Source organism: Aquila chrysaetos, chromosome 20 (assembly GCF_900496995.4).
Source record: "Aquila chrysaetos chrysaetos chromosome 20, bAquChr1.4, whole genome shotgun sequence".
Lineage (NCBI taxonomy): Eukaryota > Metazoa > Chordata > Aves > Accipitriformes > Accipitridae > Aquila > Aquila chrysaetos.
Window position 1 is genome coordinate 24,227,245 of NC_044023.1, and position 26,857 is coordinate 24,254,101.

The 26,857-nt window shown below is 49.5% G+C and overlaps 2 long non-coding RNA genes and 1 other non-coding gene across 3 annotated transcripts; all 3 read right to left on the bottom strand.

Moving 5' to 3' along the window:
- Positions 1 to 3,569: 3,569 nt before the first annotated feature.
- On the bottom strand, positions 3,570 to 8,985 carry LOC115333397. Its single transcript, XR_003920779.2, has 3 exons — positions 8,658 to 8,985; positions 4,267 to 4,742; positions 3,570 to 3,780 (listed from the first exon to the last, which is right to left on the bottom strand). It is a non-coding gene; the product is annotated as an uncharacterized LOC115333397 (long non-coding RNA).
- Positions 8,986 to 11,761: 2,776 nt separating this feature from the next.
- Positions 11,762 to 20,741, bottom strand: LOC115333396. Its single transcript, XR_003920778.1, has 3 exons — positions 20,492 to 20,741; positions 17,224 to 17,322; positions 11,762 to 12,178 (listed from the first exon to the last, which is right to left on the bottom strand). It is a non-coding gene; the product is annotated as an uncharacterized LOC115333396 (long non-coding RNA).
- On the bottom strand, positions 15,237 to 15,310 carry TRNAI-AAU. Its single transcript has one exon. It is a non-coding gene; the product is annotated as a tRNA-Ile (tRNA).
- Positions 20,742 to 26,857: the final 6,116 nt, after the last annotated feature.

Below are 26,857 nucleotides of genomic sequence, written 5' to 3' on the forward strand. Positions count from 1 at the left end.
GTCTCTGCAGAGCAAAGCACAGATTTACAGATTTCTTTTGATTGGAGAAACCAGGCATTAAAGTGGCGTAATTCATTAATAACAGTCTGCACAGGGCGGGTGTAAAGCCAGCTCTCACAAAGGACCCTGTGTGTTACCGAGCCACCACGCGCTGGGACTCTCTCCATAGCTGTAAAGCACATTGCAAGCTCGGCATGGGTGCTATAATTGCCTGCTAGAAACAGGCCTTTCGACCCCACTGCACACTGGTGTGTATTCTTCATTTAGCTGGGTTTGCAGATAGCACCTATTTGTTCACCTCCACTGTCAGAGAAAAAATGAGATCCTAGTAACCAAGCTGCCACTTGGACTGGTATTTGAGTTTTTCTTACCTCATCTGCCCTGAATTTTTACAATGTGGGCAATCACTATAAATGTCATTATTGTTAGTGTATCTACCACTTCCTCCACAGAAAATACAGGTACTCTATATGCAGAAAGAAAACAAAGAATAAAAAAAATGAATAAAAAAATAGTTCTCTCATTTAGAATTGCTGAGGTCGATTTTCTGAGTACCACCTGTTTAGAGAGGCCCAGAGAGCGGTAGCTGCGTGCATGGTCACACACGGATAAGCAGAACTCAGCAGGGGCTGTTATTTATACCCATGCAGGGACCGTACACCCATCTGGTTCAGGACTCAGATTTAGTGGTTCAGGAGATTCCCCTGCCAGCCCTCTGCCCCTATACGAATTTCATGCCTCAATTTTACCTTCACAATAAGCCTCCTATATCCAGTCAAGCACTTAACTGCTGAAAGCGGAGAGCAGTGCGCAGCTTGCCCTCGGCAACGTAACTCCAAATGCCATCGACGCTGCTCTGTAGGACATTCATAAACTCCGCTAGCAGGAAGAGGCCACGGTGCTCCCTGCCATCCCCTACGTGCTCATGCCGCAGCCCCCGGCGCAGCTCGGCCCATCCCTGCCTGCCCAGGATCTGCCGCTCGGACGCTGGGCTCCGGCAGCACGGGTACCCGGCAGGGACTGCAGCGCGGGGGAAGAGCTTCTCCTCTGCCTGGGACCCGCTGAGCGCCCTGCTAGCCCTCGTCACCAGCAAGGGCAATTTCTCATGTATATTTTGCCCCAGACAATCTGATCTTGCCTGCACGTGCTGCCCAGAGGCTGCATCTGGGTGGGCTCAGACAGCTCTCCAGGAGGAACAAGACCAAGCCCACCCTGTCACAAGGGTGACCGATCACCCACCGTATCCCAGCCCCTGTTCAGGCACACTTTAAAACCAACTAGCCCCATGAGCATGTCAGCATTACTGATCCCATGGATTGATTATTCAGGCAGCATTCCCAGGAAGATGCCCGGCAGGGAACTGTGCACCCAGCCGGGACGAGGTGCTGTGACCATCTCCCTGGCCCGTTTGCCCCAGAGACAAGTCATTCCCATTGCCAGACATCACCTCCTCGCTTGACTAACACCTACCCCCCCAAAGAGCTGAAAAATAGCTTCTTATCCAAACCCAGCACTAAAAAAAAAAGAGACGACCTTTCTAGATGCTTATTTACACTAAAAAACTAAAAACTGAGTGGACTACAGATGGACAGTTAACTAAAACAATATTTACAGATATAAAAGAGAAGCACATTCAGTGGGAAACTGGTTCATATTAGTCCTTATCAACACCTTCGCATCATACTCACATGATGGACCTTCAGGCACGTCCTGACACTTTCTACTCCAGCCATCAGCACTAAAACCTCGCTATTGACGTTGTGGCTTTATCTTTCCATGTCAGTGCAACCCATATGAAGGGACACCAGCACAGCAACCAGTCTCTGTCCAAAACCCCCAGGAAAGCCTAACTGCATTTCTAGCTTTATGAGGTGCCTTTATTTGATGCTTCCTAATGCTCTGTGTTTCCTTGAGTAGCCATGTGGAATGGTTTTACTACATGACCAGGTTTTCAATTTAGGGTGTTAGTAGTTTTGACCCAATTCAGTATAAATTTGGTCTTGTTTTTCTCAAAGAAGATGGGGCCCAATTTAACTCCAGCTCACAAAATTTTCCAGAGATTTATAGGTTTTGAATCAGCCCCATAATCTTCAGTTCTTAAACTGCTGTACAATGATTTATGTCTCTTCCCTCACACTTTCCTCTTCGTTCTGAGAAACTTGTCAGAGATGTACAGTAGCTTTCTCCTCTCAGAAAGCAGAGGAAACTTGTTTCATCATCCCATATTAAACTCCCAATTTTGTATATCCTGTCCACCTGGGAGAACAATTGCAAAGGCAATGTCCAAGAGACCCAGTGGAGAGATCCTGCCTTGCTGTCTTCACACAACCAAGCTCTTTGCTCATCTGGCCGCTCAAAAAAAGACAGAGGATGACAAGGGAGGTTAGCTGGCATCATGCACTTTTCAAAGTATTTTTAAAATACGTGTGTTTTGTTCTCTCTCACAGTGGAGATGATATCTGGAGCAATCCCACGAGGATCCCAGGCCAATGTACCATGCCAGCTCCTCAGCACTTGCTGCATGGGGCATGACCGGCTCCGGAGCAGCTGGGACAGCCTTGGAAGTCAAGAGGATGGAGCAGGGCAGTCACTTGCCAGGCACAGAGCCAGGAGACATGCAGGACACCCCTTGGCACTGCTCATTGGCAAACACCTTTAAACCCATCTCATTGTAACCTCGCTCCGCAGATCATCTTGGATCTAGAAGAGCAGGAGGCTCAAACCACACAGTAGAGAGGGCTAAGGGCTGCCGTGTAACCCACACACCCCATGCTTGCTCAGATCCAGCACAGGCACTGGAAGGAGCAGGGCTGTACCCAGCTGGAAGAGTCTCTTCTGCATACAGGTGTCTGCTGAAATACCTGCCCAAGGATGCTCTGGCCCAGGGTAGACCAGCACTGAATGGGAACAGGAGGAGCTGGCCAGGCGTTCTCTGCAGACTAGCTGTGTTCACCCAAACCCCAGTTAGGACAGGCTTTTCTGCCTGGTTTTGTTTTATCCCAGGAGTAAAAATAGTTGGGCTTTGTTCTTTTGGGTGGGTACAAATAATTTTTAATGGCAACTTGCCCATTCAAAATGCACACTCCAGACTATTTCAAGCAGTAAAAGCAGTTCTTTGCCAAAACCAAGTGCTAATCCTTTATCTGAAGCTATTAAAATACTATCATTAGTTCAAGCAGAAAAACAATGGTTCCTGCCAGAACCAGAGTTATCTTTTCTTATCATTAAGTCATGAAGGGAAGAAGCAATAAATATAATGGTACACCAAAAAATGGTTGTTTTAATGAGTAAAAATAACTCTGTCAAAATAGGTACATGTAGCAGATACTTACCCAAAAATACAGAACTGAATATAATAGTCCAGTGGTTTTAAGATGAATGTGTGCTCTGGCATTTGCAGCTGAAATACCAGGATGCTGCCGCACTCTGGTCTCACAGGGGGGGTCAGCGGGGCCATGGGCTGCAGTGGGTGCAGGGTCAGGCCACGAAGGCTTGGAGCTCCTCACTGCTGAACTGTGCGTAGCCCATATGCCAGGCGCAGCCCCTCGCAGGGCAGTTCTCCAGGCAGATCAGGGATGCCACGCTGGTGGCATTGCCCGCTGCAGCCCCGCGGAGCACCCTGTGCCACGACAGACGCTGCAGCAGAGCAGCCACGGGAGCTCGCCTGGACACTGTAGGTGTGAGGCACTGGCAGATGCATCTCGCAGTCAGCAAACAGCGGAGGGGAGTCCATGGCCATGTCCCCGTGCCCCGCCACATCCAGAGAGTCCACAAACCTGCCTGGGGTGGGGGAACAAGGCAAGAAGAGACACAGGGTGGTAAGGACATGGGGAACCTGCCTGGATGCCCTTCAGCACCCAGGGCCTCCTCTGCTGGCAATGGGGACAGCCACTGCCATCTCCATCACCCATGAAAGGAAAGCCCAAACCGTGCCAGCTGCCCGGTGCTCCCCTCACCTGTATTTTGGCTGTAGCTCTTTCCTAAGAAGCTGAGCACGGTCCCCCAGGTACCACCAGTTGCAGAGACTGGACATCAGCAAATTCAGCAGACCCGGCAGGAGGAAGCACCCATCACCCCTCGCAGCCTGGGTGCAGGGACAGGGTTGCTCGCTGGCTCCTGCAGTCCCCGTGCATGACATCTTTGTCTTTTTCTTTGGAGAAAGCCTTGCTGGGTGGCCCAAAGGAGGATAGAGGGGCAGTTTTGCCCTGTCCTGCAAGGCCCCAGGAAAGTCAGCTGTCCACTGCCCGAGGACACTGATCTGCTTACCCTCGTGGGGCTCGCTGGCTGGAAGAGTGCTCCTGCTCTCAGTGAACGCTTGCAGCCGGTACTGGCAAAGCCAAATGAGAATAAAGAGTGACAGAGAGCCTGCTGGAAGGGGACAGAGCTGTGGGCACAGCCCTGCTCCCCACCGACACCAGCATGCGCCAAGCTTCACGGGACTGGAACCAGTTCCTGTGTTGCAGCCACTGACCTCCCACTGCAAGAGTGGCAGCTGGGAAAGAACAAAAGTGAAAACTGGCTCTTGCCTCGCTGAGAGGCTGCCTTTGTGCAGGCCAGCACACGGCTGTCCCTGTCCCACAGAGGGGTGGCAGCGAGCCCACCAGCACAGCACAAGCCCTCCAGTGTCCCCAGCCCCACCGGCTCCTGGCACGTATGTTCAGTCCAGTGATAAACGCTGGAGTGCTGTGCTGCTGACCACAGCCTGTGCCCAGATGCAGACCTCTGCAGAGTCCTTACACTCACTGAAGAAAGAGATGTGCAACTACTTTTTTTTTTACATTGGCAACATAACACAAGCTGAAAGTTCAAGAATTTTTCATTTTATATTACACACCTCAAAAACATATCTGAAACAATCTTAGTGCACTGGGCTGAGGTATAAATCTATCACACAGTTGTGCACACTAACATCACCTCCTTATTCAATATGTGTTCAATGCAGTCAGACTCTGGACCACCATGTGTTTCGCTGTGGCAGTCCTACAGCAGCATTTGCTGGCTGCAAACTGTACAAAGGCATCTTAGGCTTCATCCTCAGAAGTATATGGGGAGCCACAGCCATGCCTGTGTGACAGAGGGGTTCAACAGAGGTGACATCTAGAAACACTCCCAAAGCGCAGTTACAAATTGCCACTGGTTTGCAAGGAAGAGGTCCCCAGGAACACTGCGAGTAGCACGTGTGGTATCCGACACAGCACTTAATGCTCCGGATGATGAGATCTTTTCCAGCCCTTCTGCAGCAAGGAGGGACCCCGGTCCGAGGAGATGTGCCACCCAGCAGGACACTCTGCACTGATCCTACATAGCAGGACACACAGCCTGAGGCACCCCGTGCTGCCCGCGGGTAACCTGCGCTCGCACACCAGCTCAACCCAGCGCCCTGGGGTGCGGAGGCTCGGGAACCACCCAGTTGCCCAAAATCCTCCATCCACATCTATGTTCATCCAGAATGAGGCTCTGGTTTCAGGAGCCCTCAGTGGCACTGAAACCTGGGAGGATGAGAACAACCGGAGGAAGAACAGAGACGGAGCAGTGGTCACGGGGCAAGGCAGAGCTGGGGAAGCTGCTGTGCCAAAATCCCTGAACTCTGGGTTAACAGAGCTCAGCAACACCACAAAAAACCCACAGTAACCCTTCCCTTCTGAGCCACAAAATGCTAACCAGGCTGTCCTCGGCCAGGCTGACCCTGGCAGCAGCCTCAGCTGGCACAGCCGCCCGGCAGCAGAGACCACAGAGGGGATGCAGCATTTCAGGCTGGCGAGCAGGATCAAACAAAGGGAAAAGGCAGGCGGCTGGAAAGCAGCACAGAGCTGCAGCAGAGAACAAAGGCAAGTCCCGGGCTGCCTGCCTTCTCAGCTTTTTCATCTCATCCACTGCTTTGAAATATTGGATAGACAAGAAAAAGAAGTGAATCCAAAAATTATCTTCCAGGGGAATTTGTTCAGGCAGATTTGTCCAGCTCAGTGCTCTTTTATCAAAATCAGTTGCCAAACTAAGTTATTTTGGTGGTGAGCAATCTCCTCACTGATTTCAAACTCACTCAGAGAACAGTCAGCAGTGAATCAGCCCTCTACTTCTAATCATCTGGAATAAAGTCACCGCTATATCTTGTGTCCTGCTTTGCCTCCTGGTTGACTCCACACCACAGCATCCTTTGCTCCAGCATGACAGGGCAGAGCCCAGTGCTAACAGCACATCCCTGCACTGGTGGGAAGCACCAGCCCTAAAACCTCTTGCTTTTAGAAGAAACATTTAGTTTACACAATGTCTGCAGCACCCACCCAGCAAACTCTTGGTGTTTCACTCTACTGCGGATCACGTTGTCAGACTTTTCCCAGTTCCCAGTGTTACACCCTCTGTCCCCTCCTGGATGGACACTGGCCGGACCCTCAGCCTCCCCGAGCCGTGCCAAGCCGCTGCAGCTCAGGCAGTGCCGGCAGCCCCATGCCAGGGAACGGCTGTTGCTGGGACCACGGGGGGGGCACGGGCAGCTGCATGCAGTCCCCCCCATCCTGGCAAGCCCCGACACACAGCCCTTGGGCAACCCAGCCACAGAAGAGAGGATGCTCTGATGTTTGCTCTTGTTGCAAAACCAGAATTTCACAACATCACCTTCCAGTACACCACAGCAGACAGCAGCACTGGCAAACCGGCACCCCGTGGCCCGTCCATGGCTTGAGCTGACAACAGGCACAGCAGGGCTGACCGGGGCGGCCGCTCCGGACAGCGGGGCTTCGGCATCAGTCCCATCCCCTGGAGAGCTGCCAGTGCTGCCCCTACCTGGCTTGCTGGGGGGGAGAAGGAGGAGCAGGGGGGGTCTGGGCTCCCACAGTTCACCAGATCCTCGTTCCTGCTCAGAAAAATGCATACACAAACCATCACAAATCAAAACTGTTCTGGAGGCAGGCAGGCTGGACAGGGAAGCTTAAGATCAGCCTGTTCTCTCCTTTGGAGCAGCAGCACCAGCAAGGGGATAATGAATCTCAGCAAAGGAAATAAGGAGAAAGCGATCTGTTCTGTGACAGAGGGGAAACGAAGGAAAGCAAAAGCATCTCCATGAGCAGTGGAGCTAATGAGGTTTGGTTCCCTTCAGATTCATCTCTTGGTGACGAAGCCTTACAAAATCATTCTCAGATTTTCTGTTCCCTCTGCATAGATGTGTAATCCATCTCTTTTTCCTGCTTACAAACTCTCACCACAGAGTATTTTGAGGCAGCCAGTATGCTGGCTGCCATCCTGAACTGCAGACGTTATTAGGAGGAGCAAGAACCAAATTCTCCTCTCCCATACCAAAGTCAGGGCAGCTGCCCAGGAATCAGCAAGAAGAGATAATCTTGTGCCACTGAATTAACAATGTGAGTGGTAAAATGTTTACCCAGATTGCTAAAAAAGCCGTGTGGGAATCCTCTGGCATTTGGGGTGCTTTGTGCTCCCAGCTGGGCTAACAGCATTGTGGAAGGATTTCCTCAGCTCATCCCTGCCCAAGCAAGGAAAACACAAGCGTGCAAAGACCAAGAGATAACTGGGGATGAAGGTTTGACTTACTTTCATTCTGATTAACTAGGAAAAAATATCTTGGATCACCAAACTTCGGCAAAACAGATCAAAGAAACTGTTTAAGAGACAAGACGCATTAATCTGGATTAGGATGAAGTCAATACAGGCTTCGGCTGAGATCCACTGATTTACATCATCGCACAAACTAACCACTTGAGTCTCAAAGTCTAAAATGCTTTTAGAACTAGTTAAATAAACAATAAATCAACCCTATGCCTGTAAATGCGCCAATTCTGCCTATAGAGGAAATTCAAAACTATTTATTAAGTAGAAGTGTTTGAAGTGTTTTAAGGTTAAGCTGAATGATTTTATCCAGTATGCAGACACATGTGTTTGTATTGTGTTTAAGCATCCCTCAAAGAGAAACGCAACACTATTCCATAAGAAGGGTGGGGACCACTATAGGAACATTGTTCGTAGATGTGGGTTTTATATGAGCTGTGTTTGACAAAATTTTTTAATAAAATGGGTTGTCATATAACAATCCCCTCTTCAAAAACTCATTGTTTTGTGGGTTCACAATGGAAAACTGGGGCAACAGTTTCATTCAAGTAAAAATATAACCTTCCCCAAAAGCAGGTATTTTACAGACAACACCTTCAACTTATTTTTGAAGTTATGGCCATCACTTTACAGAGCTAGTTTCTTCTCACACCTCAGACAAAACAAACCTGCCTTATTTAACCCAAAATGGATTTTATGTTTCCAAGCAATAAAATCCATGAAAATAGGAGTTCCTGGTGAAAACACCTTGGAAGCGACTCAAAAGCACACAACATGGAAACAGCGCATCGTTAAATGCCACAAAGAGCAGCAACGTTATTAACGTTCCCAGTTGCTGCAGCTGCTCCACCTAGCTTTTAAAAAATGAAGGGAATAGTATTTTCTCCATTTTTAAGCCCTATTTTCTCCATTTTTAAGCCCAACTATGAAATATTAACAAATGTTCCCCAAATGCTTTGTTGAAATAAACCTCCTGGTTGCCCTCTAACACAGCCGCCCTCCCTGTGCTCCAGGTTGAAGCCACATCGTTCTCTCCCTGGTATTTTCAGCTGCATACTTTTCTCAAAAAAATAAAGTCTTACATCTTAAAGTCTCACCTGATCAACTGTTCTTTCTCCATCGCTGTTCAAAGACACAGCTGTCATTGGCTTGAGAAATTAATGTCTCACATCGGTGCTTGGGGCTGGAGACACCACACCAGCAGAGGAAGTTGCATTAGCAATGGGCCTCCAGGCTTCCCCAGGCTCTGCTGCGATGCTCTGGGTTTGGGTCTATAAAACGTCATTACTTACACCCTGCTCATGGAGGGTGAGGGAACAAAAAGGCACATTCTCAAACAGGGCATCTCCAGGATATTGGGGCCTCTAAAAGGACCATCCTCACCAAAGTCAGTAAACTCTCCTCTGCTTCAACAGAGCAGCTCAAACTGTACTGCTCGCATCCACTGTGCCAGCATGCAAACACACCTGCAGAAGGTATAATTATAAGACTGAAATTATTGCAGTTCAGAGAATGGCTCACTTCCCTTTTACCGCCTGCGCACCTACACAACCAGCCCTATTTCTTAAGGGACAAAGGCACAGGCAGCACATTCCCCTAGTGCTGCTCTCAGCCTTTCTTCCTCTCTCCATCCCCATCTAGGGAGCCCGAAGCATCTGGCCAGCTGCTTCCCACCGCCCAAGCAGGCAGAAGCCGGGATGCTCCGCTACCTGCTCTCCGAAAACCTGTCCATGCCAGCTGTGAGGAAGCCACGGCAAAGTTTGGCTGTTTCTTTTAGGGGGCAAATCCGCCAGATACAACTTTCCCCAAGGAAAAGCAGAGCCCGGGCCGGGCAGAGGAGGATGCTCTGGGGCAGGACCTCACTAGATGGTGCTGTCCGTCCGGGAACAGCCGCCGCCGCCCGCCCTCGCTGCGGGAAGGCAGGCTCACCCTCCTTTCCCTCCGCCGGTGCGTTTGTTATGATAAACTAAATATACCTTTTTTTTTTTTTTCCTTAGCTCTCCGGAGCGATTTGTTTCGCTACAGTGCAATGTCGATGCCATGAAATTATCATGGAGAAAGTGACTAAGAGCACAAATCTGCCTTGTGCTTCAAAGAATGATACGGAAACACTTCTTGTCTTAAAAGTTTTGCAGTGCTCGCTAATGCTAGTGCTAAATGCATCCGGGCTGTCTCCCCCGGAGCTATCCCCTGCTGAGGTTTGGGTAACGCTCGCGGCCTTGCTCATGGATTCAGGGACAGGCAAGGGACAAACAGACAGAGGATGCAAAGCCCTCCTGACCTCTGGAGTCAGTCAGGACCTTGAGTCCTCATGTCTATTTTGAAAAACATGATGAAAGATTTAAAAGTGTGGCTTCTTTCTGAACCAAAACAAGCCCTCTAGATCCAGAAAAAAAATGCCAGTCAAGTATTTAGGCTTTTCATTTTGTGTTATTTGTTACCCAACATACAAAATACTGTACTTTGAAGTGGAAAATCATTTCCAAATCAAAGTCTGAAATATCTTGATATAGCATCAAAATCCCCTGTGTCCAGATCCTACAGTCTCCCATACCCTATTGATCCAAAGCAAAACTCTAATTAAATAATTCCAGTTTGATAAAATATTTAAGGTTGGCACATCCATTACCAACATCTATTTTTTATTCAAAGCTCCTAGAAGCACTTCTGTTCTTCAGTCACCTTTATGAAATATTCCTTTTGCTTATTTTAAAGAGTCTATACAGAAGCTTTTTAAAAAGAAAGACTATTTCATAAGAGTTCTACACAGGAGAAAGTCTAAACTCTCAGTCCTTACTCTGCACACATTCAAAGAGATTTTCTAGAGCTCCTGCACCAACTACCATTGCATTTAAACCATCCAAAATTAAGTCAGGACTGCTTACATCTGTTTTTTGCCCCCCTCTCTACTTTCTACACCATGTAGAAAATGCCCAATCATTAGTTTTAGGAGGGTTATAACACTACGGTCTGCATCAGTTCATTTGTTATATGTCATAGTTCATTAATGATATTTTAAAGAAGAACTGCAGCCGTGTCCATGCAACAGTCACAAGGAAGGTGAAGTATGCTCCAAACACTGGGCATTGACGGTGCTGAGGATGCCCAAGGTCTTCCCTGGAAGGTGGCGATGATGCAGTCCAGCTCTGAAAGGTGCAAACCATCACCACTTCTCCTGCCTCTGGTCAAGATTTGATAGCTCAGCAGCTCTGGAAACCATGCCAACAATGTAGATTGACAAAAAAAGCAGCATTTGGCCCCGAGTCCCTCCAATATTTGTTTTTACTATAAAAGGAGAATTGGACTGTAGATGACACATGGGTTAGCTGATTTAGTTACACAAGTAACTGGGAAAGCAGAGTGTTATGTTTTCAAATGCCCTTTTCTGCTTTTGACAGTTCAAATTCTTTTTAAACTTCACCTCAGGCTACACGAGTTGTTCTGTCTCCAGACCTGTAGCTATGCCATTTTAAGCATGGTCTCACTACCAGGCACTGCTCGTCTCAGAGCATCTCCATCCAACAACCACCCTGAAGAGCTTATCAGTCAACCCAGCTCTTTGGTCTTCTGCATATTCAAAAATATTATTCTTCCTAAAGGAACAAAGCCATACTTGTGGCCACCTAGGTTTGGAAAGGAAACCCAGTGGGGTCCGACTGAGGAGTTCCTTCATTGTTCTCGTGCTGCGAGCGCACCGGCAGCCCAGGTTAGTGCCTTTCCCCTCCTCTTCTCCTGCATTTCCCAGGGTAGATTCTTTGCCATCATAAGTTTCTGCTTCCTAATGACAACCCAGAGGCAGGCAGCGCTGGAGAGCAAACCAGCAACTAGTGCAACAGATTCCAGCTCTGCTTCCAGCAGGTGTTAGGCTCAAAGCCTCAGAGGGTTACTGTTATTATTTTCATTTTACAGAGACTACCAAACAATAAAAAAAAAAATACAGCCTCAAAAGCAATAACAGTAAAAGAAGGATGGCTGAGAGTTTAATCCAAAGCAGCACAGAGCAATCTGGGAGCTTTGCCTCAGCTCCAGCTACTTTATGAACTGGAGATTGGAGCCAAACTGCAAAATGTGTAATGTGGATTACCAAACCAGAAACCTGAAGCTACCCAAAGCTGAAGGTGATGTTTGAGACCATCTCTAGTGGCAGGGTGAGTAACAAATACCCTTGTCATAATAAAAGAAATGAGAGGGCGGAGTGGAAGCACGTGGAATGAAAACTCGGGGAGTGAAGGAGATTCACCCTCAGCAGCCACGCAGCCCTGGCCCCGGCAGAGAGCTCTCCTCAAGCTGTCCGCCAGCTGCAGCAAACCTTGGAAATATGAACTCACCGCCGCACATCTGAGCAGCCCAGCTGTGCTATGACCGCCCTTTTAAAAAGCTCACCCAGTCCCTTAAGGGACACCAACATCTCCTGCTCCTCCTCTGCTTGCCAGTGTATTTGACAGCATATTTACTACAAAAAGGAAGGATTTTCTGCCCATGTAAGACCCACCTGAGATTTAACATGTGTTGTTAGCCTTGCCTTTGTACTTGCAGGTCAATGCAGCTCAGCAGCCACCATCATCCTTCGCAGGTGGAGCAGACATTGCTGCTCCCTTGTCCAAAACAGGAGCTGTGTCTGTTGTCAAAGAAAAATAACATCAGTGTACAGTGAGAAAGCCTCAGAACTGCAATTTCACATGCGCATTTCACCTCACTTAGCATCGCAAGAAGGCTCCGATGCAGCTGTATGAGTGTGCCATACACCTCCACCGCCATTCAGCCACACAAGGTAAACCCATAACGGGGAGGACTGTCACCACCCTCCATCCCCACCACTGGACACATTTCTCCTAACTCTTCCCTAGTGCATTTAAGCCCATTATGTCCTGCCCTGCTCATAACAGACACGCAAAGTGATCCCTTTTTTCCCCATGCATCAGTCCTCAAAGCATTCACACAATATCATTGGAAAAAATTGAGCTGAAAATGTCAAAATGGGATTTTTGATTGCTCTGCTTAGGTGGGGGAAGGGCATTTGCAACAAAGAACATGGCAAAACAGACATGAGCACACAAAATATTCACATGTGTATTTATATTTGTCTGGGAAAAAACTGTTGGAAAATGTTGCCCTTCTGCTTATAACCACTGTGTACTGAGGATGAATAATTTTGGCTTTTTCCAAGAAAGGGCTCCAAATCAACAATAACAGCAGGGCTTCAGGCTACTTCTTGTCACCAAGGGACAGAGTTGGTTGATCTTGCCATTTGCTGACACCTCTTCAGGAAGAACAGGGCAGCCGTGGATGTGACCATGCATACCCCTGGACTTCTTGGCTCTCCACCTCCACTGCCGAGATGAATTGTTGAATCCCAACTCAGCAAGTTGGCCTTTGCCAGAACAGGGACCCACCTGCCCCTCTCCACAAGGACACGTAGCACCTTCTCCCCGCAGTACAGACGAACTGAGGTGCAGGAGCCCTGGCTCAGAGGTTCGAGCTCCCTTTGCAGGCTCTCCACCAGCTGCATCACAGCACTTTGGAGGCTCCGGCATGTTTTGCTTGTTTTCTTCAGGGACATGCAACTTTCCCCTTTCCCCTCTCCATATCTGAGTAGTAGGGCTTAAATGATGGAAGATGTCAGTCTTCAAAGTGATAAAGCTTTCTCACCAAATGCTTTTTCTTATTATAAAAACAAGGGAAAGAATAACATTTATTCAATCACATGGCTATTAAAGTATCTATTTTTCTGGACTCTGGCACTGCTTTCCCTAAAGACTGAGCATTTTCTTCATTAAATACCAGTGAGTCTTGGGCATGACTTTACAGAGCACCAGAAATAGTGTGTGGAAGGAGAAAAGCAGTATTGCTTTCTTCCACATATGGATACCAGTTCCAATGAGGGATTTACACACACATATATAATCCCTTTTGATTCTGACATAGCCGGGATCTTGTTAGACCCTCTTCTACTTTTTCCTTCCATCTATTATATCATTGTCAATTCATTTTCTTGTACTCTCTATTTTTGGCCATCTTTTGCTTCAACTTCAGTGTGGCTCAGTCACAGCTTCTCCTCCAGCCCCCACAAGCACCCCAGTCGCTCCTTCCTCTGCCGGTGCAGACAGGGCCATCAGGCTCTGCCTCCACCCCAGGTCTGCAGCTTGAGAACAAGGTGGACACGTCTCCACATCCCTGCAACCCGGCCACATGGAGCTGTCGCAGCTCCTGTTGCGCATCCCCACAAAGCAATGGCTCTTCTGCCTTGGGCTTGGACCCACCAAATGTGCACTCCTGTCCTGCTTACACCCGCCGTGAGCACTACAACAGCAATTACACTGTCCTTTGTTTTCACTGCTGCCAGCCTTCTCCTCGAATCCTTTGTCACCTCAAAGGTGGTCGGTCCTGTCACAGCTCAGGCAGGGTCTTGCTGGCAATAACTACCTGCCCCACTGTGCTCAGCAGGGCCATGCCACTGTGGTGGGCTGGCTGCAGTGCCAGCACACACTCATACAGTTTTCTACTACATATGTTCATGCCACTTCCCATAATGTCCTTCAGATCTGAAATCAAACTGCAAAGCCACTTTATGATGCCTGGAAAGCCGCTCAGGTCCAGGTCTGGATTTGACAGCCCAGAAGCCTCCTGCCCATCAATACATCCCCATAGCCCAGCTGCCACCACAGCTCAAGGGATGAAGGGTCACCTTAATTACCAAGGTGTGCACTGAGGGCTGCATCGCTCTGCAACCAGCACAGACTTGCTCTTGCACTGCTGAAGGCAATGGCAGAGCTCTTCCAGGAAAGCCTAAATTTGTGCACAAAGATGCTCCAGCTACATCTAAGGAACTGCCATGCTGTGGTTTGAGCAAGGGCACACTGTCACAACCATTCATGATTTGTATTGTATAGTCAGGGGAAGTCTATGAATATTAATTCATGTAGTTCTGCTGTCATAAATAGCCTGTCAGCCAACACCCATAAAAATACAAATAGTCCAGTGTTAACTCTTGGAAAACTCCAGCATAAAACTGGAACAGGCTCACAGATCACCAGCATGGGCCAAACCCCAGCTGGGGTTACTGATTGTAAGCAGCTTTAACCATGGAAAATATACCAGCACCTCACAGGATCTGGCTCTTGCATACTTAAAAGCAAAGAAAAACCTATTAGCTTTCAAGCCTTCCACCCAGATCATAGAATGGTATGGGCTGGAAGGGACCTTAACGATCATCTAGTTCCAACCCTCCTGCCATGGGCAGGGACACCCTCCACTAGACCTGGTTGCTCAAAGTCCCATCCAACCTGGCCTTGAACAATTCCAGGGATGGGGCATCCACAGCCTCTCTGGGCAACCTGTTCCAGTGCCTCACCACCCTCACAGGGAAGAACTTTTTCCTTACACCTGATCTAAATCTACCCATTACCCCTTGTCCTGTCACTGCCTGCTCTTGTACAAAGTCCCTCCCCATCTTTCCTGTAGACACCCTTTAGGTACTGGCAGGCTGCTATAAGGTCTCCCGGAGCCTTCTCTTCTCCAGGTTGAACAACCCCAAGTCTCTCAGCCTGTCTTCACAGGAGAGGTGCTCCAGCCCTCTGATCATCTTCATGGCCTTCCTCTGGACTCGCTCCAACAGCTCCACATCCTTCTTATGTTGGGGGTCCTGCAGCTGAACACAGTAGTCCAGGTAAAAGCAGTGGCCCGTACGGGGATCGAACCCGCGACCTTGGCGTTATTAGCACCACGCTCTAACCAGCTGAGCTAACCGGCCCCACACCATCTATATTTTGCAGCTGAAACATTTCTTTTAATAGAGCACAGGTTGCTGGATAGAGCAGCTATCCATCTTGGAGACCTAGGAAAGCATCCCAGGCTCTGAAGCAAAATTAAAACCTAGACAAAAAAATAACTCATAGAAAAAGCAACTGTATCAGGCCTGGGTACACCAAACACTCTGTGCCCCATCCCACCGAGGCAGGCAGCTGAGCAGGAGAGGGGTCCCTGGAGAGCTGTGCCTGGCCAAGCATCTTATGTAAAATCAGTGGGACAAGGGGAAAGTGCCCTGATCTGCACTGTCAACACACCAGGAGGGATGAGGCTCCAGCTGGAGCCTCCCCTCCATATGTGCAACACACACATCACTGCTGGTTTTGTTCTAGGGATGTGGACAATCCAAGCTGAAATCCCAAAATGCTGTCTGTAAGATAAAGGCAATGGAACAAAACAAAGAGTATTTCTTCTATTGCTCCCTTTTATCCTGAGCATAGTAATCAATAATTTTATGCACTGAAGAAATGTTTATCTTAAATGGAACTTCCCTTCTCCATTTGAAGATCTGGCACACCCCTTCCACTTTTCAGCTCTCCTTAGACACTGGTGAAATCACCTGGTTCCTATAACATGTTACAAGTGGTCTTGGGTGCCCTGTTTACATTAAAACAATACAAATTAGGTACTAGGTACTGGCTATGCTCCAGTGGACATGAGAGCATCTGCATTCCTACACAGTTATAATGCTTCCTCCAAAGATTGGATTTATATCCACATCCAAGCTAAATAAATCATGTACCATGGTCCCTAAAACAGCTCACTTATCACGCTTAGTGTGAATAATGAAATATCATAATATTTGTCCAAGACACATGGTTTATTTTGCTTTCAATAACCAAGGTCTTGCAGGGAAAAAAAAAAAAAAAAAAGAGGTAATGCTTCCTCTCAGTGTTATTCAGTATCCACTAGTGGAAATGGACGTTGTATGGAAGGGAGGAAGGTACCTGGGACTTCCCTGGGGCAGAATCCAGCTTGGCCCTGTAAGGCACTATATTCTGCTTAGCAGCCTTGGCTCAGTTCAGCTCTCCAGGCAATGCTGCAAAATTAAAGCCAAGCAAAGCTGCAGAACAGGCAGCCCAGGAGCAGCACCCTGTGCTCAGAGAAGCCGAGGAGTCCATGACTCACATCAGCCAGAACCGGTGGTCACACCGGGGTGGCAGCCCCAAGAATTACCTGCAGGGACACACTCTGGAGCCCAAGTCCCACTTTCCATGCTGTGCAGACACATCTCTGGCTGCATCTTCCGAAGCAGCGTCCCACTGCCAGCAACAGCCAAGGGGAAAGATAACAGTGCCAGCGGGTTTTAGACAGTCTTCGAAGCTGGAGGGGGGTAGCACCAGAAATATCCATGTTTTCCCCATCAGAAAACAACCCACCACGAGGTGTTTGCCCACAGAGACTTTGCCCACTTGCCTTACAACCCCCGCAACACCCCACAAAGCCCAGCTCCCGCAGAGCCGTGGTGCATCTCCAGCCCTGGGGCTACAGTGAGATCCCTGCCCAGTCCGGCCGGATCCTGACCCGTCCCCTGCTCCACCTGCACCCACACAGCAATCTTCTCAGCCTCCAGATGCACTGCCACAGGAATACTGGCAAAAGTTAATTCTCCCATTATCATTAATTTTGGCACAAAAGCATCTCAGAGCACCCGCCCTGCACAGCTCCCATGCTAGCCCATTGCCAAGGCACAGGGAATAGCCATCGGCACGGCCAAGAGCAGCTCCAAACACAGACCTGCTGCTCCCACGGCAGGAGCCAGAGACCCCAACACACCCGGAGCAGCAACCCCCTCCGCCAAAACCACCCGTGCCCTCCTGCTGCGCACGGAGCTCCCCGCCTGCTCCCCCCACGTACCTGCCTCCGCTCTGCTCAGCTGTGCTGACCATCCTCAGTGTAGGGGGGATTGGGGGGCAAATCAGCCGTTATTGTTTCAGTTGCAAGATCGTGGGCAGGCTGCAAGGACATACACCACATTTAGACTGATGGATGAAATGACAGATGCAGGACAAAATACCTGTAATGCTGTCATTTATCAAGGGCAAAAAATTAGAACAAAACTGACATCAAGTTCTAGCAATAACCACCAAGTTTTCATTTCTGCTCTGAAACCCATCTTCCCAAGCTGTAAATCAGACTGAAAATCATGAACTATATTGAAGCTCTGAAAACTCTTGTCTCTTGGCAGGGTAAGGTCTACACCTGGGTCTCTTGCCACAGAGACCTCACCTTCGCAGCGCAGCAGGAGATGCTCAGGTTTAAAAATGCGAGTGGCAACAGCAACTTAACCCACATAGGAACAACTGCTAGATCCAGACTCAGAGCCTGCAACAGTCGATAAGGGGCAAGGAGCCGGACAGGCTCAGCACCAGTCAAGCCACCCACTGATTTTCGTAGCAATACTTGTCCCGGGGGCTGTAGCCGGTGGTCAGGGCCCTTGGAGAGCAGCGCACCAGCTCGAGACCTCCACATGAGGTCTTCATCTATACTAAAGAAAACCCAACATAAGTATTACCCTGCTAAAGCCTGGGAGGAAAGAGCAAAGTAACTTGGACCAGAGCACAATCAAACAGCAATCCATTCCTGACAGTCTGATCTTTCATGGAATATAAAGTCTTTTTCATGTTTAACAAAGACTTTAAGGGTTGAGATCACTCTGGCTTTACAGAACTGGGCCACGGGTTTTATATGTACTTTATCTGAGCAGACAGTATTTTTCCAGTTGGACGTTGCGACGTGCAAAGCTATAGATGAAACATTCACCCAGAGGAGAGGGAGATGGGAAACTATCTTTTCATGTTACTATATTTGCCAGTCTCTTTAGCACTGGTTTTTAGCAGCTGTCAGCATACTAAGCTGGGATATTAGGTGCTCACAGGCTTGTAATCTTTTCTCCTGGATTAAAGTAACCCCACTGCCACTTTAGGACTTACGCTACCTACAGGGACCACCCCCCCCCCCCCCCCCCCCCCCCCCAGCCCTGCCAGTGCCACGGGAACACCACTTGGCTGTCGACCTTAGTTCTAAAATTGCTATTTTAGGGTGGGGTGGAAATGGTCAGGAGTTACACTGGAGCCTGAGTCCACCCCAGTATTTAGCTTTTAGGCAGCCACTGCCAGACAGAGGAGTACCACAACAGATCAGAACAAGAACAGGACAGGGAAGAGCAGCTGAAACCTTTCACATGCAAAGCTCCCAGTGCTAGAAATAGACATCTATATTCTGCACTGTGTTATTAAGAGACTAACCCCCCTTCCAGGGCCTGAAAGGATTTTATTTGCAGGCATTATGAGCCTCCTGGACATGCCACAGCCAAGCAATATCGATCAACACTGCAAAAATCCCTCTGCACATCTTTGCCATGACATCATCCAAAGAGCAGCATCTTTTCTTATTTATGAGTGGTAACAGGCATTGCTTTCCGCACTTCACCTTTGGCCGCCTCGCACAAACACTTCATGCAGTGCTTTATTCAGACAAAGCCCAACTTAGCCTAGTTCCTTTCAAAGAAGGACTGGGCTTCTGAGCCCTGGTCTTCAAACCGTGTTACCTCTCTGCTGCACTGAGTGTGCAACGAGAGAGCACTGTAAAACCTCCGGGCAAGAAAGGGGAAAAAACATCAGCCATTTCTTGTGGGGAAGCAAAGGGCTTTCCAGATGCTAGAGCAATCCCCCTAGACGACCAGGTCAGACATCTAGCAATCCCATCTCACACACCCTGCTCGTGTCATTGCACCAGGGTGAATTTTCCCCTGCTCTCCCTTGGACCTCAAAGAGGGTAGAACACTTGCTCTCCTTCCTCTCAAACCTGTTCTATGTTGTCAAAAAATGCCAGTCTGGAGGATGAAAGTGGAGTCCCAAAACCATCGGTAAGACTTTCCTTTTAACAGCAACAGGTTTGCTGCACCCAGGGGCAGGCTACGAGGAGACATGCTCCAGTTCTGTTCTCCCAGCCTCCTCCACCAAGCCCAGGACAGTCGGTGTGGTCCTTCTGCTGCAGCATGGCATGTGCTCATGAAGGAGCAGAACCAAAAGTATTTATGGTCTGTCCTTACAGCACAACAGGGGGCTCCTCTGCACTGCAGCAGCTCAGGGACCCCGTGGCCACCCAGGACAGGAGCCAGCCACCACAGCCAGCCTACACTGTCACATCAAGGTTAGCAAGCCGAGCGGTATCAACCCCAACTCTCCCACATACACACCGGCCAAACACTCTTCCCACTTCAAATGATGGAGCTAGAAACCTGAATTTGACTTGGCCTTGCTGTCCCAAGTGCAACTTTACACCAGCAGTCAGCCAGCTGCTGCCAAAACAGCTGCCCTGGGCTGTCACGGGAGGATTTGTTCATTTTTACAACTGCAGCTCTGGTTGACGTCTGCATAATTTTGGCAATAGGTGCTGTGCAGCAAAGCTAAACAATACAGGGAAACCAGACAGCAAAGTTAGCCATTTCTAAAAATATAGCCATAAAGTAGTAGGGTATCACACACCATCATCTGCTCCCAGCCTCACCTCTGCTACCACAGCCACCTGGGAGCAGCAGCAGCTGCATCCCACCGACCTGGCTTCCCATGGGATTGCTGGGCAGCAGAGACAGAGGTGCTGGTGGAGAGGGGCGCTGGTCCCTGCCCCCCAGGACAGGCTGGGGTCAGGAGAGCAGAACAACACAACTGGGGTGAAACCCACCCTGCCACCCTTGTGCCTCCCGGGGCTCCCTGTGCTCCTCTCTGCCCGGGGAGAGCAGCTCCCGCAGGAGAGCCATGTCCAGCTTGTCCGCTGGCTCCCAAACCCACCCGCATCCCAGCGGATTTGCAAACCGCAGAGCCCTCTCCTTAGCATTGCCGCAGGGATATTTGTTCCCGAGAAGGGGTCTTTGGAGCTCGGGCTGAGCCCATCTGAGCTCTGAGCCCAGGCCAGGGTAGCAGCTAGCCCCACTCCTGATGTGCTGGCCAAGGGGCCCTCCCCGGAGCCCAAGCCCAGGACCGGGCGCTGCAGGACGCAGCCGCAGCATTGTTCAACCAGTCAACACGAGTGGGGGCCCGAGGGGCAGTGCCTGGGGGTCTGCACCCCCCGGCATGCTTCACGCTGCTCAGGGCATACACAAACACAGTCGCTTTCTTCTTACCTTAAACTTATGTTGCAAAGTCCCTATTTGGAGTCGTTTTCTTGCCAGCAAGACAGTTTTAACTGTCTGGTTTCCCACTGCGTTCGCTGTAGCTTGATGCAAAATATGCCATAACTGCAATCTTCTGTACACTGGCAGTGCCTCCCCTCATTACCTGGCTCCTGATCTTGCAGCTTGTTTCTCTTTGCTGAAAGGGAAAACATTATTCTACTGCTGCATGTTTTTTGATTAGAGAAAAAACTAATGACACCAGGATAAATAATAGTTTGGACCCTACTTCTAATCAGCAGCACACCAACTAGTTAAATCTGATTATCAGACTACCCAACTGGTTGTGTCACAAGCGATAAATCAAGAAAAGACTCTCTCTTGATAAGGAAAAGCCAAGCAAGGCTATTTTAAAATGAAAATCCAAAGGAATTTAGAGTGCTGGTGTGAGAGAAGAGAGCTGAGATTAAGAGGAGATAAAAACACCAGCTGAAAGGGGCCGCTCCAAAACTGTCCTCCTGTGCCTTCAGCAGAGGAGGAGGAACATCCCATGAGTTACTCGATGCTGGTTTTTCTCGGAGCAGGCTTGGCACTGTCCAGCAGCAGCACTGCAAAGAGCCCGGCTTGGCGGGGGCTGGCGAGACACCCCCAGCCCCGCTCAGCCTCGGCGACATCGCCGATCCATCAGCCGGGGCTCACAGCACCGTGTCGGGGCACCATGTCCCCGAGACGGGCAGGATGCAGCCGGGCAGCGCTCGGGCTTTGGGCATCCCCCCCAGCAGCATGGATGGTCCTTGGCGCGGGGCTGCAGGCGGCCGGCGACAGCGGGCAAAGTCATTGCAGAAGGGTGACTGCTCTGCTGAAACCTCCCGGCTACCCCAGCACCTAGGGCACTTTTTTTTCCTCTAATCTGATACAGGACAGAGTCATTTTTTCAACATTTTAAATGTAGCTTTGCCCACAGCCATAAGAATGTGATTAAGAGGGAATTAGGAAATAGCTAGCAGTTACTTAGGGGCTCAATTAGTGCCTGACACACTGCATAACAAGAAACACAGTTGCAGATGTTTTGTGTGATACCCAGTGCACTGGTATGGTTAGACACAGCATTAAAAGCAGAAACTCTTAAGTACCTGGGGTGTCTTAATGTGATATCATCTCCTCAGGTCTCCCACATCCCAGCTGAAGGGCAGCCCCCTCTCCTTCAGCCATCGGGCACTGCTGCATCACATCACCAACAGCCCAGACCCAGCGGCTCTGACCGCAGCTGCTGCGCCCTCAGCATCTGGGCATCCCAGAGATTCAGGGCAAGTATGTCCAAAGCAAAAAGAAGTTCATAACTAAGATAAAAGGAAGAATTGTTGATTGTAGACCATAGGATGAAATGCAGCTTTACCTGTTTTGTCACAGCTGAGCTCTCCATCCCTACTCTACGTTGAGGGGCTCCACTACAAATAAAGAAAAGTATTTCCACCAGGACAGTCCAGCTTCTGCTCTGTGACCCTAAACTTGCCCCCCAGCCCGCTCCCATCTGCAGAAGTGGCAGAGCACCTGCCTGCCCTAAGCACTCGCTCCCCAGCCCAGCAGCGCACCCGCAGCCCACTGCAACCTACTGGGAAGAAGGTCTCGAGCTCCTATCCCAGCATTTACAACAGAGACAAGAATGCAAAAAGATTAGGTGGTCGTATATCCACAGGGGCATGAATTTGATATTCATAGACTTTCTCTCTCTTTAAAGGGCAAAACAGTTTGAATTGAAACAAACTAAGGCGACGACTTGAATGATAAATGAATGTTTTTCTGTACTTCCTCAGTGAAATTTAATTTTAATTGATATTAGACATGACAGAGCTTCTAGTCAAACTTTTATTTGCCAGCCACCTATTTCAGCTGCCTCTGAAATGGTAATGCCATTAAACCCCTACCCTCTGTATCTTCAGTACTCGTTAGCACTCGAGGACTGAAGAGCAAGGACTAGCCTAAACGCAAAAGACCCTGTGCCACTTGCAGGGAGGCAGGGCACTGGTCTCCGGACCAGTCCTACGGGGGTCAGGCTTTTCATCCAAGGGCTCCAACACAAATAGCTCCAGCGGGACTGGATTCCTCTTTCATGATAACAGAGAGGAGATCCAGGCAGGAAAAGGGCAAGGTGCCGTTTGTGATCAAGGAAAGTTCTGGTTTGCAGTCCCTGTGAGAGAGAGGAAACACCGGGAACAGAGAGAGGAAATTTGAGGCAGATGGAGAAGACACATCCCGTTCACTTGGAAGCACACATAATCCCCTCAAGTGTTCTCAAGTTGACCAGCAAAAGTGTGCATTAAACAGTTTTCTTACCTGGGGCTTTTGCTTCTCCTGTGTATTTCAGTTCAACTTGTTTACTTTAATAATGATTTCTGTACATGAAACTCAAGATGCTGCATAGTGCAAACCTCACATGGCACAAAGTCATTGCCCACAGTTCATCCTGGTGCTCTTTCAAGCCAGCAAAGACAGACAAGGAGAGAATCAGGTGTTTGCAGACTCACTGGCCAGGCTTGCAGATTTCTACCCAAAACAAGAGAACCTCATCCCCAGCACTCCCAAGCCTGCACACACGTTCTCCTGCCACCAGAGGAGACCCAGCCTCTAGCTTCTGACTTACAGCATCACGGTGGTACTATGCAAGAGAAACAAAAGACAGGATCACACTACCACCACTGGCAGGCTCCCATTTTCAGGGAGAAGTAACACTAGGGAATAGATCATTAAAACTGAGCTTTAACTTGCAACAGATAGTCAGAAGAGCTAAAAGATGCTCGTGGGATGGAGACATGAAAGGTAGTTTTGTTTTGCTTTTTAAAAAAAGATGAAAGGAGAGCTCTGCTCCAAGCACTGAAGGCAGAGCTGATCCCTTACCCTCACTCCCATCTGGCAGCACTTTCCACTCGCTTGAAATACTCATTCATTTACTTTCCTTGTTACACACGCTAAACTGAGCTGAAGGATTAAAAGCCCCTGAGGTCAGAACTTAAGCACCGAGCCATTCCTCCTGCTTTAACCTATGACTTAATTTACCAGCATCACTTTGTACCTGACTCTCCTCTCTCCCACAGCATACCGCACACTCTCAGAGGACTTGATAGCAAAAGCTCCCAATTTCTCCTCCTTCTTTACTATTCCTTCACTGCAATTCTGGTCAATTTATTTTCATAGGAGCTTTGATTTCTGCAAGCTTTATTGCTGCTTTATTCTTCTCTGCTTGAAAGAAATGTATTTTACTTGCTGGGACCAAGCAGCAGATTATTTATCTGGCTTCTGGAAGGCTTCTAAGTTCATAGCACCAGTCCTTCTAGCCCAGAGGCAGCCCAGGTTTTGGTAATCTATTTTCTAAAAGCAATACTCCCTTTGCAGTCACATATAAGGCTTGGGGGGGGGGGGGGGGGCAATGGTAACTATTTGTTTCTGCAGAGGGAAACTTCTCACAAGGTTTCCTAACAGATGTTCTCAAAATGAAAGATGGGAATTTCAGTGCAGGTGGGCTTCAACTCCCACAGGCCCCCAGCTCCAACACACACAGAGGAGCAGTGGAGGGAGCAGCACCCACTCCACGCATCAGAGGCAAAGCAAGCATTTCATGGCATCTGTTTTGGAGAAGGTCTGTTCAGCAGAGAACAAGAAGTGACCCGAGCAGCACTGAGCAGGCATGTGCTGCGCTTCCACTGTCGAGCCCTGCCCTGGTCCTGCCGCATCACCTCTCCTGCATGTGTAACTCTCCATTTTCCTGGGAGAAAAAAAGCCTTCAAAAGACTTGACATACAGGGAGCATAGGAAAAACACTCCAAGCTAAACAGAAGAAGTGGAGTCTCCTTCATGTCCTAAGCGGTGCCCGACGGTTTGGGAAGGTTTCAGGATGAGGAGGACCAAGCCACATGCCCAAGCCCTGCTTCTCTGGTAAGCTCCAGACCAAAATGGTGACCCCAGCAGCAGCCGAGTTGCACCTCCTTCTCTGCCAGTGCTGCAGCACAAAGCTTCGAGAGGAGCTGCTCATAGAAGGGGAAAGAAAGCATGACAGCAGCAAAGAGCTGAACAAAAGAGGCTTCTCAGTGCAGTGGCCACCAGCAATATCACATTTACAGGGTAGGAGCCATCCTCTGGTAATGGGCACACCCCAGATTCCTGCACTGGGGTGGGGAGCTGGGTTTTAAAACACCCAAGTGTGCTCCATGCGTGCAGGAGCACTCAATCTGCTCAGTCTTTTGCGTGAGCCTGAATCCCCTTCCTCCACACGCAGAGCTAGACAGATGTATGGCCAAGGGCTGGCTGAGGGCGACTGCGCTCCCGGGACGAGAGGACCAGCTGAAGCTTAGGACTTGCCTGGAGCATGGGCAGGCTGGTGCAAGAAAACCTCCGCAAGGAGAAGCCCCTGATCTGGAAGGAGGAATGCATTTGCTATACAAAAGCTGGACTTTATATTGAAAGGCACAACGACTTTACTGCTGTGCAGCTGATGTGTGAGCTGGTACTAGCGAAAGGCACTGCCAAGAAATTAAAGGCTGTCTCTTGCATGGCCAGGTTGGGAGAGGGTCTCCACAAGTCAAGCCATGGCCAGCAAATTCTCTCAATGCATCTCTCATCCATATCCATCCCCAGGGGAGCATTAATATTTGCTAAAACTGCTATTGTTTTATCATCTATACTTAGCAATTAAACTTCTGGTTGTCACTAGTTACCAACAAACTAATATTACTGGTAGTCCACTGCAGCCTCTGCACACCAGCAGCTTTTACATGGTGTCCCATTCACAGCCTTAAAGTACTCGGAAATAGATTTATTTATAGTAACTACGGTGCAACAGAATATTCCTCCTCTCTCATTGCTACTTGAGACACTTACTAACTGCACGTTAACCACTACGTGGGTTCACATTTTCCTACTCCCACGCCTGGGACAGCAAAGCCGCATGCCTGGGTGCAGGCAGCAAGGACCAGCCCAGCCCAAGCCTAAAGACAGCAAGTGACTCACGCTGTTAGAAATCCCACACAAGAGGTGGGGCAGGGCTCAGCGTGTGCTGATCCCCACGACCACGCTGCTGTCCCTCAGCATGGCCCCGGGTCTCGGGGCAGCCAGCCGAGCCCCCCCAGACCATGGGGAAGGCAGGTCACCAAACCTCCCCCTTCCCAGCGTAAAGCCTTCCACGTGGGACAGGTCGAGAAAAATGCAGCAGAGCAAATACCTTGTGTCACACTCCTCCGCCTGTGAGGGGACAGCACTGCCAGGAGCAGCTGTGCCTCCTAAATTCGGCGCTGGTTCCCGGCCAAGCGAGCATCGCTCTTCCATCAGACGGCGGTTACTCACGCATGCCGCCTCCGCTCACAGCCCCGCTCACACCAGCAATGTGTTCCCTCAGCTCAGAGGAAGGGAAAAACAGCTTATTTTGCAAAAACACCCTTCACAATCTAGCTTGAAGTGCTTAGCCATCGCAGTGGTGGTGCTACAAAACTTTGTTAGAGAGCAATTCAGCCGTGACAGAGCAGGTCTGGCCTTAAAGCTGATGCCCAAAGCTTTGGAGCACGGAGGATTTTTTTACTTGCAACACCAGCCCGTGCTGGGTTTGGGCTCTTCCAGCTGCTGCTGCCAAGGAGGAGCCGGTGCTGGCACCGCGGATGGAGGGGCAGGTCACCGACTGACCGCGGGCCCGAAAGCCCTGCCGAAGGGCAGAGACCAGCAAGCAGCTTGTCTCAAGCTGGGCTCTGGGTACTCCCACACCCGACCAGCTCTGGGCATGTTTTACCACAGGCAGCAGCTCGCTGCCTCCCAGGTGCATTTTAACACTGCAGCTGTGGCTGCTGCTGCACTCACCCTGCAGGAAGGCAAAGGAATAGGGCCAGACTGAGCCATCCTGCTGGCGAGAGATCCAGGGATGTGGAACTGGTGCTGCTGAAGGGTTTTCCAGCATCCTTTCACCCAGAGGAACGCAGCCAGGACAGGGTCGCCGATAGGCGCTCCTCTCCAGAAGCAGCCCGCACAGGTTTAAACCCACAACCCCACGCTCATAACCCTTTACAGAGTTTGTCCCTTCTCCAGAGGTGCCTCCTTTACTTTTGCAATACCCCATGGGTTTGCATGGTTACCTTCCCACTCCCAGTCCTGCCCTTTCTCTCCCTACAGGAGGAGTCGGGGAGGTCTCTGACAAGCTGCAGTGATCATGGTGTTAGCCACAGATATGTGATACCCCAGGGCATCACCACATCTGCTTTCACTAGAGCAGAAATCCCAAGAAAAACAGTTTCCAGACTGAGGTACCACCCCGACTGCAGAAAAAGTACTGAAAAAACACCACAGGCAGCAGCAGAAATTAGAAGAGTCTGGCAGCCTTCGACCTGCAGTGACACTCAGCCA